Consider the following 12,944-nt stretch of genomic DNA (forward strand, 5'->3'; position numbering starts at 1 on the left):
TGTTATGGACTGAAAGTTTATGTTGAAACCCTAATCCTCAATGCGATAGTATCTGGAGGTGGGGCCTTGGGGAGGTAATTAGGGTTAGATGATGTCATGAGGGTGGGTCCGTTGCAATGGAAATAGTGCCCTTATAAAAAGAGGAAGAGCCAGGTACAGTGGCTCACCCCTGTAATCCCAGCACTTTGGGAGGCCGAGATGGACAGATCACTTGAGGCCAGGAGACTGAGAAGAGCCTGCCCAACATAGCAAAACCCTGTCTTCATTAATAATGCAAAAAATTAGCTGGGCTTGGTGATGCACACTGGTAATCCCAGCTAGTGGGGAGGCTGAGACATGAGAAACTCTTGAACCCAGGAGGTGGAGGTTGCAGTAAGCTGAGATTACATTGCTGCACTCCAGCCTAGGTGACAGAGCATGACTCTGTCTCAAAAAGAAAAGAAAAGAAAACGAAAAAGAGGAAGAGACATGAGATAGATCTCTCTCCACCATGTGAGTACACTTTAGGAAGACAGTCGTCTATAAATAGGCAAGAGGGCTTTCACCAAATCTGCCGGTGCCTTGATCTTGAACTTTCCAGCCTCCAGAACTGTGAGATGCAAATATTTGTTAGTTAAGCCACCCACACTATGGTAGTTTGTTATAGCAGCCTGAACTGGTGAAAACAGTGGCCTTACCCCCACTGACACAGAAGTGAGCTGAGTCTCAAATAACTTGATTTCTTAAGGGTATAAACACCAACAATTGTGGATTTAAAACTCAACTTCAGTTTGCCTGTCTCTAAATCCACTCTTCTCTGCAATTCACAGTGTTCCCAGAGTTCAAGGTACTTGGCTATGAAGTCTTATCCTCAGGGAGTTGACAGTCTGGGAGAGGTGATAACGTTGTTCAGTCTATGAATTGCACAAGTCCCGGGGCACCCTGCATACCTGCTTCATCAAAGATTTGTGTTTTATTTTGACAGTTGTTCTGGCAAATGGTAGTAAAGGGTCTTCAGAAAGAGGTGTCTTTTTAAAATTAGTCCTGAGTGGTTGGGACTAACATAAATAAAGAAGGTGCCCTCTAAGAGGTGTGTGCCACATGAAGAACAGGGGTTGAGAGTGGAAGAGGATGCATCTGACTTGAAGGAGTCAGGTAATACTTTGTGGAGGAGGTATTATTTGCGATGATCATGAGGGGTGGCCAGTAAGCCTGATGCAGGGAATGAACAGGAATTATAGCTGCAGAAAAATAATATGGACAAAGATTTGTGGCCTGGCTTATTGTCCTTCCTCAGCCTTCCTTGTGTTTAGTATCAAGTAGGGAAAAAGGTGGTCCCGAGGTGGAGATTAAGGTATCCGTTTTTGAATCAAGTCAATAAATGGTGAACATGCTGTGCTCAATGGCAGTTCTGCTGGATAAACATAAATAAGGGAAGATCTGACCTTTGCTCCTGGTGGGACCAAATGTGTGAATGTGGAATCCTCAGAGACTAGCAGGAGACAATGTATTGCTAAGTGCTGTTGCATGAGGAATGGATTTTAAAAACCAAGAGGCTGGGCACGGTGGCTCATGCCTGTAATCCCAGCCCTTTGGGAGGCCAAGGTGGGCAGATCATGAGGTCAGGAGATTGAGACCATCCCGGCTAACACAGTGAAGCCCGGTCTCTACTAAAAATACAAAAAATCAGCTGGGCGTGGTGGCACACGACTGTAGTCCCAGCTACTGGGGGAGGCTGAGGCAGGAGAATTGCTTGAATCCAGGAGGCGGAGATTGCAGTGAGCTCAGATCGCACCACTGCACTCCAGCCTGGGCAACAGAGTGAGACTCCATCGCCCGTCCCCGCTCCCACCCCGCCCCCACCCCCGCCAAAACAAAACAAAACAAACAAACAAACAAACAAAAAACAGAACCAAGAGAAGGAAAGATTATTAGGAAACCCCACAATGAAGAAACAGCTTGAAATCAGCCTTCTTAAAAACAAATACTGGGTTTAGACTGAAGAAGATGAGGCAGAAAGGCATTCTGGGTGGGAGGAACAGCATATACTAAGAGATGGGGTTAGGACCAAATGCATTGTGTATTCACAGGGGTGGGGGATGATGAGGAGATAAAATTAAATATTGTAGAGTTGGAAAAATAAGGAAGTGTGTGGTACCACTGCCCCATTTATCAGAGAAGGGAACCGAGGTGTAGGGAGGTTAAATGAGTGCTGGTGCACCTTAATTCAAAGGCTTTGAAATCCGAAAGATTTTGGTTCAAATAACCAGTTGACTGCTTAAACCAACTAAAATTATTATTTTTTTAATGACAGAAATTCTAAAACATAAAAGTAGCTTAAAGAAGATAGGCACTGAATTCTTTCTTGTGCAAAGTTTATCTAGGGCTGGTATGGTATTCCACAGTATCAGGGACCCAGGCTCCTTCTACCTTGTGGCTCTGCCACCCTCAGCCAGTGGCTTCCACATCATAATTCAAGATGGCTGCTACTGCTCCAGCCATCATATCTGCAATGCAACTAGAAGGAAGGAGGAAGGAGCAAAGAAGGGCTCACCTCCTCCTTTTACAGTACTTCTTATAAGTTATACATATCATATCTTCTCTCTTCCTATTGTCCAGAACATTGTCATAGGGTCATGCCTAGCTGCTAGGGAAGCTGGAAATGTAAGCTTTATTATTGGATGTTCTGTGCCCCTCTAAAAATAGAATTTCTGTTACTAAGGCAGAAGAAAAGAGAGGATATTGATGAACAACCAGAAGTCTCTTGACACCCCATATAGCTTTTCACACCATTATAAAACCCACCTCTGTTTTCTCTCTGTAAAATGAGAAAATCTGCACTTAGTTCTTAGGGTGAGAATTCAGGTAACATATGGGAAGTATCTGGCACACCATTCAACACATTCAACACATATTAGAGGCTAAATACATTTTAGTCGCTTATCCTTAAGTGATCGCTCTTACTCACATATTCAGGGAGATAGGACAAGATTCTAGGTCTCCTGATTTGAAAACCAGAGTTCTTCTTTTGTAATAGCATGGATGAGCAAATATCTTAATTGTTTTCTAGTTTATTTGTTTAATTGATTAATATAAAGATATTTTCCCTGGTCAGGCATGGGATGTGGTGGCTCATGCCTGTAATCCCAGCACTTTGGGAGGCTGAGGCAGATGGAGCATTTGAGGTCTGGAGTTTGAGACCAGCCTGACCAACCCCTTCTGTACTAAAAATATGAAAATTTAGCCAGGCGTGGTGGTGCACACTTGTAATCTCAGCGACTCGGGAGGCTGAGGCATGAGAATCACTTGAACCTGGGATGCAGAGGTTGCAGTGAGCTGAGGTCGGCACCATTGCACTCCAGCCGGGGTGAAGACAAGACTCTGTCTCAAAAATAAATAAATGAAAGATATTTTTTCGCCAAATAATACATATAAAAAAGAACAACATATTAATGATGTAAGTGGAGTTAGGAGTGTTAGAATCCCATTGGCATATCACCCCCAACCTTTCCTCTCTGCCTTTGAGTTACCTCACTGGATGTTTAGTAGTAATTCACAAAGCACAGGTAGACACCCACTGGACAGAGAGACAAAGTAGGGCTCATCATCAAAAGCAAAAACAAAAGAAAACAAAGAGGGCCGAGACTTTTGTTCGTTCCACGAATTTGCATTGAGCATCTACTCTATACCAGGTACTATTCTAGGTTCTTCAAGGGAGAAAAAGCAGGGGAAAGAAAAACCAGGCAAAATCCGTGCTTTTAGGAGTTCTGTATTCCAGTATGCAAATATTCAGAAATTCTAGAATAAAAATCACACCTGGAATTGAATGTCAATTGATCCATCTCATCTCATTCTATAGTTTTTGGTAGGAAGAACAACATGCATGCACATCTGCCCCTTTGAGATCTTGAATAATTTGGCAGCATAGGCACAGGTGATTGAGTGAGCTTGGAAATGCTGGCCATGCTACATACATTTTTTTCTGCTGTTTTGGATTAGAAGCTCATTATGTGAGCTGGTTCCACTGCCTCTTGTGCCAGCCAGTTCAAAGTGGTTAGGTGAGCCATAGTCATGAGCGGTTAATGATGACATCTTTGGTGCTATTTTAACGGTTCTGGTAGTATAAATACTACCCAGAATTTCCAGATTCCTCATCCTAGGTTCCTGAAAAAACTCCAAATAGAGGGAAAAAGAGCAGCCTGGGATTTGAAGAACCACTTTATTAGCGGTCAGATTTCCAATAACTCCCAATAAAGTGGAATTAGGACATACATCTTAGACCCTACTCTATACGCCCTGCTTCTAATTGAAATCTTTGGCCAGCTGTATCAAAGGTTCAGGTATGTTGTCTGGAGTTGGGAGGAGGAGAGCCATATTTACAGGAAAGAGCTTTGTCCTAACTTACCTCAAGTTTTAGACATAGAGGTTGTATTACAAAAGACAGCATATAGGGTCCTGTACTTAAAGAGTCACCCTTGACTCAGGGTGTGCTCCCTGAATAGAGTTGGAAGCCCAGGCTGGCACATGGATTACAGCCTTTGTACCATAGAAGCTTCACCCACCAGTAAGCCCAGTCCAGGGGATGCTGTGAGCTCTGAACAATCAGATGAGCTCCTTCTCTCTCCTTGGGGTAGGGGGCCTAGATGAGCTCTCATTGCCTCCCTTGCAGGACTGGAATTAGCAGCCAAAATGATTCTCCAGCATTTAAAAGAAAGTTTTTGACCCAAAATTTTAGGAGGAAGACGACAATTATATGAAACCATGACAACTACTGCTACCCCTACCATTGTTTAGCAGACACACATAATGTGCCAAGCTCTCTGCTGGCCGTTATCATGTTCTGTATCTCATTAGACATCATTTAATGTGATCCCTATAATTACCCAGTGACATGGCTGTTATGACCTCACTTTTACAGAAAAGGAAAGAAATCTGACTCTCAGAACTGAGGTTACTTGCCTGAGGTTGAAAGCCACAAAACTGAATTCTAACTCAGGCTATCCAATTCTTGCAATATTGCCTCTTGGCAATTGTTGCACCGGAATCGAATAAATTCATTAAAATTCAGTATTGCTCAGCTAAGACAACTAACATTATTTTTTTAATTGGCCACAATAGAATTTGTGTTAAAGAGTAAACAATACTTTTCTCCTTATAAAAATCCCTTTCTTTTTTCTATTTCTTTATGCTGTGGTTTCTGAGCCCATTTAGTGCATCTCTGTGTTGGAGTTATTATTTTTCTGCCTCGCCTTTTTTTTTTTTTTGAGACAGAGTTTCGCTCTGGTTGCCCAGGCTGGAGTGCAATGGCGCGATCTCTGCTCACCACAACCTCCGCCTCCTGGGTTCAAGCGATTTTCCTGTCTCAGCTACGTGAGTAGCGGGGATTATAGGTGCCCACCACTATGCCCGGCTAATTTTTGGTATTTTTAATAGAGACGGAGTTTCACCATGTTGGCCAGGCTGGTCTCAAACTCCTGACCTCAGGTCATCCACCTACCTTGGCCTCCCAAAGTGCTGGGATTACAGGAGTGAGCCACTGCACCTGGTCTTCTCTGCCTTGACATTTAAGTCTTGGCTCTGCTGTCAAGCCTTTTTAATTGTTCTTGGGGAACTGGAAACCACCAATGAGTACTGTATATGAAATTGAGCACCAGGGCAAAGAGAAAGGTGCTGCCATCGAAAGACAGCACAAGGATGTTCAGAGGAAGAAGAGAATGAGGAAGTGAATGAGTTGGGAATTGAAAACTGGCAAAAGTAGAGTGAAGTTGTACTAAAGAGGGATGAGGATTCATTTGTGCCCATGAGGGAGTAGTTAGTGGAAGATGAGAAAGCACTAAGACAGACATCAAAGTTGAAGGGATTTGCAAACACCAGGAGAATGCTTGTAAGAGAAAAAAAAAAAGCCTCTAAAAATGAACATGTCTTGAGAATTGAAAAGAGGTTAAAGAAAACGGCAACTGTGTTTTCAAAAACATGTAAATTAAATGACAAGGCTAAGAAACTGTGACACCTCAAGCAGTTCAAGGAGGCATTTAAGGGACACTGTGATTCAGGAAATGTCCCTGAGAACTTCAGAAATGGCAAAGCAGATGGAAAATTAACCAAAAATTGAGAAACACTGAATGGGTTATGGTGGCATTTGTGAATCAGTAAGAGAATTAAAGTCTAAGGGAAAATAGTGAATAATAAATACATCTAGAGAACATCTCAAATAATTCAATTTTGGAAGTTAAAGGAGACTTATGACTATGAGGCAAAAGAGATAAAATAGAAATCTGGAGGAATGAGATATTTTAAGTCATAGTTAAAGAAACTTATGCAGCCCATTATGGTTGGCTGTTCACACAAGGACAGAGGGACTCTGGAAATGAGTATACTAAATGGCAAGGGGAAGCATGGTTTTAAAAAGCATTGCATTTGTAGTAGGGTGTTAGAATATATGACAGGGTGGAAAAAGAGTGAAAACTACATGGAAAATTTGCATCAATGTAACTACTGTTTATTAATAGCTGTATGCCAGGCATTGTGCTAGGCATTTTATGTGAGCTATGAAGTTAGGTTAAAGCATATGAAACTGTCATGGCTAGTTTATATGGTTTAACTTAATCCATTTTTGCAAAATAAAGGAAATGGAGGCTCAGTAGATTTTAAATATACTGCCCAAGGTGCCAGGTACTGTCTCACTGTAAAGCCTATTCTCCTTCCTTGATGTCATGAAACCTCGACAACACAGAAGCAGCAAGTTATTCTTTTATTCATTCTGCACGTGTTCAGCACCAGCTTTGTGCCACACACCCTGTTTAGCACTAGAAGTATAATACTAAACAAGGCAGATGAGGTCCCTGCTTCCATGATTACAGTCTACCAGTTAAAAACAAAAGCAAAGGCACAAAAAGAGTCTAGAACAGCTGTCCGTTAGGAATAAAATGCGAGTCACATGCAACTTAAATTTTTTGGTAACCCATTAAAAAAGTGAAGAGAAGCAGATGAAATTAATTTTAATAATATATTTTATTTAACCCAACATGTCTAAATGAACATGAAATCAACCTAAAATTATCTATGAGATCTTTTACTCTTTTGAAAAATACAGTCTTCAAAATTCTGTTTGTGGTTTTACATGGATGACACATTTCAGTTCAGACTAACTACATTTCAAATGCTCAATAGCTACATGTGGTTGGTGGCTATCTAATGTGATAGCAGGCCTAGAGAGAATTGGACAATTCTGGCCCCATTTCTTTTCAATCATAATATACGAAATATTGCCTGCCTATTTTTCAGTGTTATCTCTGATCACCATGCATCACCGTTCATAGAGCACAAAACACAAGGGGAAGATAAATGTTTATTTCACCTGGACTTCAACTTCATACACTTAACACTGTAAATACCAGAGGAAATGTGTATATATATGTACATATTTTATGTATTTTATATATGTAATATGTAAACATATATATATTATATATATATTTCGTGTTGTGAGTATCATTGACAATAAAAAACAACTTAGCACTTTACCACCAGTGACTGACAACACAGAAGTGGTCTTGGCAAATCACTAGAGTCTTCCCCTTCTCTATTTGCCAGCATGCTTCTATGTACTTATTGCTCCTGACGGAGATATTGAAGCTGTAATTTGAGGCTTAGAAGCAGTCAGAATTTCTGACATTTTATCTGACCACTAAAGCTTTATGATCAATTTTGTAGAGATAAGCAAAACAATGATAAGATTTTACTGTTTAGTACAAGTGCTCAGCAGGTGTTAATGGGAACTGACCAATGTGGTGTAAAATGGTATTTCCCTAGGTAAATAACTCTGCTCTGGAGCAAGTTTAAATGGGAAGAAAGCCCATGGAAACATGGATTGTCCTTTCTAGAAATTGGATGGGGGAATTGAAGGTAATAGGTACTTGCTCCCTGCCAACTTCATAATGAAATTACTGTTCAGCAGAAATTTCTATTAGAGGTTGTTTTTCCCCCCCTCCCAAGGGACTGAAGACTTTTAATAGAAAAAGAAAGACAGTATTAACGTTAAGTATAAGTATATGGAGTCATTTGCCCAGAATATTGAATCTTAAAGGAATACAGAAAAATCTGAAGCATGAGGATTTCTGCATAGTTATTTTCATATAATCTGAAGAAGAGTGTTTGCATCTCAATAATCCCTCTGCTAATTCCATCTGATTTTACTACAAAATGGAAGAAAAGGGAACAAGTGGAGAACATGGAGAAGGGAAATTAAAGAAGGAGATTTTAAGTAAATTCAACGGCAAATCCAAAGAAAGGTGCTCAACTGCATCTGCTACCTTCTTGATTAAAACAATCACTGTGTTGGCTGGGTGTGGTGGCTCACACCTGTAATCGCAGCACTTTGTGAGGCTGAAGCAGGTGGATCATTTGAGGTCAGGAGTTCGAGACCAGCCTGGCCAACATGGTGCAACCCTGTCTCTACTAAAAATACAAGAATTAGCCGGGAGTGGTGGCAGGTACCTGTAATCCCAGCTACTTGGGAGGCTGAAGCAGGAGAATTGCTTGAACCTGGGAGGCGGAGGTTGCAGTGAGCTGAGATTGCACTGCTGCGTCCAGCCTGGGTGACAGAGTGAGACCCTGTTTCAAAAAGCAAAAACAAACAAAAAACCCCCAAAAAAGTTGCTGTGACATTCAGTTCATGTTATGTAACCTTGTGAATGGCTCTCCCCAGGACCAAGTGTCTATATCGAAACCAAAACATTTGTTCCCTAATCCAGCATTTCCAAACAGACAATAAACTGGATATTTCCAAATTTCTTGATAATTTCCTAAATTTTTCAGTTTTCCCACATTTGGGACACTAGGTAGACTCAGCCTGAACTACATTCATCCCAAAGTGTTGGATGATTGAAACCTGGCTTAAGATCTCATTGTACTCAATAAGAAACACCTCAGTGAGTTGGTCACCCTAATTATGAACTTAGGGCAGCAGGTACAGAGTGACTGGTAACTTATCTTCTGCTAGCTGAGGTCAAGGCCACTGGTGGTCCTTGTCAGTTGTTTTTGTATTGAAATTCCATTGCAGTTGCCTGCCTATCTGTCCAATCTCTTCATGCCAACTATTGCTTTCTTTGACCGTTGTCTCTGTTCCTTGCTTGGGTTACTACAAAGCCTCATCTGTTCGCCCATCTGCATCTTACAAACTTGCAATTAAAGTCTAAAGGGAAATAGTGAATAATAAATATGTCTAGGATGAAGTCTAAACTCCATAGTACAGTCTATATAGTACTTACGTACCTGACTCCTGCATCTGTCTCTAGCTTCCTCTCCCAAGTTACTTTCCCACTTGCCCCCCACTTCCCTGCCATTCTGAACTGACTACAGCTCATTGAACACGTCATGATGTTTCAGGATTCTCTGCCTTGGACTTTGCATTTTCTCCATGTGCATGAGCAAGAGCTGCTCATCTTTTCCTTCCTCTTCCTTCTCAGCACAACCCAAATCCCTTCCACTTTGTTTCCTTATTCCAGTCATGGAATCACCATAGAATTAGCCACTCCTTCTCTTATGCTTTCCAACAACTTAGTCGAAATCTCTATTTTTACACTTACTATTCTTTGTTACATTTATTTTGTGTGTCCCTCTTCCCAACCTTGAAAAATGAAGTATTTTTGGTCATTTTGGTATCATTTTCCTAGCATAGTTCTGCTATAGGGTGTGATATATAGCAGGTACTCATACATGCCTAATGGATGGAAGAATAGATGAATATATTAATGAATGTATTGATGGATAGATAGATGAATGGATGGATTAATGAGTGGATGGGTGAATGTATTGATAGATGGATGGATAGATGAATGGACAGGTAAATGTATTGATGGATGGATGGATAGATGAATGACTGCATTGACAGATGGATGGAAGGATAGATATATAGATGGTTGAATGTATGGATCAGTGGATGTCCCTTTGGTAATGATCTGTCAACATACTCAGTTGCCAGACATTAACTGAGCCCCCACAGTATGCCAGACAATGTGACAGAGCTAAAAATAACCATGGGAAACAGAACCAAAATGTCAGCTTAAAAAATAAAAACAGCTTAACTTAGGCTCAATTAGTTACTTTGAAAGCCTGCTGATAATGAGGAATTTGACTCCAGTTTTCCAGTAAACACTTAGTCCATGCAAATATCTTCTTTAGAGTCTCAATAAGGAGTGTGAGGTGGAGCACCCCTAGTTGTGTGTATCTGGACCATGTTCTTTTAGTTCATCAAACTCCGGCCAGGAAACATCAAAGGGAAGAAGGAAGAGAGAATAAAAAGTTTCAATTGTCTAGATAATGAATGGTTTTTAAGCCATGAACAAAAATGTTCAAGTCCCCTCAAGTGCAGAGAAGCATTTTCACTTCTGCCCCTGTTGGCTGCAAATCTGAGTGTATCGCTCCTCTACTTAAAGTCTTTCCTGGCTCTCCGTGTCCTTCTGAACAAATCCAAACCCATCAGTGTGTCCATTATGATCTGGCTTCAGGGATCCTCTGCAGACTCATCCCACTGCACGTAATATAATCATTAGCTTTACTAAGCCGTTTCCTACTTCCTCTAGCCTGTGTTACTACCTTTGCTGACTCTTTACTTAAGATGATCCCTCTGCACAGAATGCTTTCTCCTGCCTCAACCCCTTCACCCATTAAGATTCCCTGGGAAGCCTTCCCCAGATTCCCCAGGTTGAGTTAGGGACCCTTTTGTCCGTGTTCTTTCATCTTCTTATATTTACTCTCCATCAGTGAATAAGTGGCATTATAGGTGCTGTCATTGTTTATGTGTCTATGCCATTGAATTATAAGAATGTGGGTAAGAGAGAAGACAAACACTGTGTTTTTTATTTCTGTATCTGGAAGACTTACTATAAGCCCTGACCCATATACCAGGCATACAGTAAATAGTTGTTAAATCAAGAAAATACCTTTCAGGCAGGCGTGGTGGCTCATGCCTGTAATCCCAGCACTTTGGGAGCCAGAGGCAGGCAGATTATCTGAGGTCAGGAATTCAGAACCAGCCTGGCCAACATGGTGCAACCCTGTCTCTACTAAAAATACAAAAATTAGCTGGGTGTGGTGGTGGGCACCTGTAACCCCAGCTACTCGGGAGGCTGAGGCAGGAGAATCACTTCAACCTGGGAGGTGGAGGTTGCAGTGAGCAGAGATTGTGCCAGTGCACTACAGTCTGGACTACAGAGTGAGACTCCATCTCAAAACAAAACAAAACAAAAAGAAACAACAACAACAAAAACCTTTCTAGGAAGTGATAAGAGATACCCCAAATAAACCAAATAGAATAGTGATTATACTTTGTTCCTTCTAGAATAGCAGTGTTTTAGTTTTCTGTTTGTTAAATTATTTCATTGCAGAGAACTTGAAGAATACAAAGATACACAAAAGAAAATGAAAAATACCTGTAACCCTTTTAGACATAGACAAGCTGTTTTTATCCTCTTTTCTGCTTCTTTAACATTAAGTAGTAAGCATTTTCTCTGTATCATCAATTTGTCTTCAAAAACATGATTTTCAATGACCCAGATAGTCTATTGAATAAATACACAATATTTGCTCTTTTCCTTTTCCCCGATTTCTTCACTTTGTCCTTGGAAACCAGATTCTCCCCCATACAACACCACCGTCAGTCTCTTCTGCACCATGCTGGTCCAGGGATGTACGTGTGACCCATTAGGCCAGTGTCTCTTTTTGAAATTTCTTGTAGCCTAGTTCTCTTCTTCTTCTTCTTTCTTGCTTCTTCCTCCTTCTTCCTCCTCCTTCCTCCTCCTCCCTTCTCCTCATCCTTTTCTTCTTCTTCTTCACCTTCTTCACCTTCTTCTTCTTCTTCTTCTTCTTCTTCTTCTTCTTCTTCTTCTTCTTCTTCTTCTTCTTCTTCTTTGTCTTTTTTTTTTTTTATGGAATATGAAGCAAGAGACACAGTATCTTTCTGGGGAAGTCTTTGAATGCTTCAATCCACCATATTGTATTTATCTTGTGTCTGCTAAGTGGCCACCACCATGTTGGCTCAGATGTCTTTAATGACATCACATTTTTCTCAAGCTGCAAGGAGAATGGAACCCTTGGGGAACCTCTCACCTGAAATCTGGGAGATGAAGTCTGCCTTGGCTCCCTAAGTTCAGCCTGAGTACAGGCCAAAGTGGCTTTGAGGAGTGATGAGGGTATAAATGTTGTAAGGAGACAGACATTACCTGCAATGAAAACACCTAGACCAAAAGTTAAGTTTATACATGTTACATAAGGTACATTCTAGGAGTCATCCTTGATGCCTCTTTCTCCCCTCCCCTCATCTAATCTTTCACTAAATACCTCCTAAGTATCTCTCCACTCAGTCTTGTTTGCTGTCACTTTTTCTCTTCCTTCTTCTCTTCTTTGGCCACAACCAGAGTCAAAGCCACCATTATCTTTGACCTGGATTATAAGAATAGCATAAGTAGTCCCGCTGTACCTGCTCTGGTTCCCCTCCAATCTATTCACTGCACAGTCTTAAACTAACATGATCTGTTACCTCTTTGATGTCACCCTTGCTTCTATGTCTTCCCATAGTTTTTGTTTGTTTGTTTGTTTGTTTGTTTTGAAACGGAGTTTCGCACTTGTTGCCCAGGCTGGAGTGCAATGGCACAATCTCAGCTCACTGTGACCTCCGCCTGCCGGGTTCAAGCGATTCTCCTGCCTCGGCCTCCTGAGTAACTGGGAATACAGTTGTGCACCACTATGCCCAGCTAATTTTTTTGTATATTTAGTAGAGATGGGATTTCTCCATGTTGGCCAGGCTGGTCTCGAACTCCCGACCTCAGGTGATTCCCCTACCTCAACCTCCCAAAGTGCTGGGATTACAGATGGGAGCCACCATGCCTGCACCTTCCCATGGTTTTAAGACAGACATTTAACATGGTCTCTAAAATCCTGCACTTTCTGTTTGTATTTATCTTCTC

General features: G+C 41.3%; 1 protein-coding gene across 1 annotated transcript in view; it reads left to right on the forward strand.

Moving 5' to 3' along the window:
• The window catches only part of LOC117097668 (glutamate receptor ionotropic, NMDA 2A), a 178,342-nt gene that overhangs the window by 35,479 nt on the left and 129,919 nt on the right, over window positions 1-12,944 (forward strand). The gene's annotated exons all lie outside the window — the stretch shown is intronic.

Source organism: Trachypithecus francoisi, unplaced genomic scaffold (genome assembly GCF_009764315.1).
Source record: "Trachypithecus francoisi isolate TF-2019V2 unplaced genomic scaffold, Tfra_2.0 Lachesis_group15, whole genome shotgun sequence".
NCBI lineage: Eukaryota > Metazoa > Chordata > Mammalia > Primates > Cercopithecidae > Trachypithecus > Trachypithecus francoisi.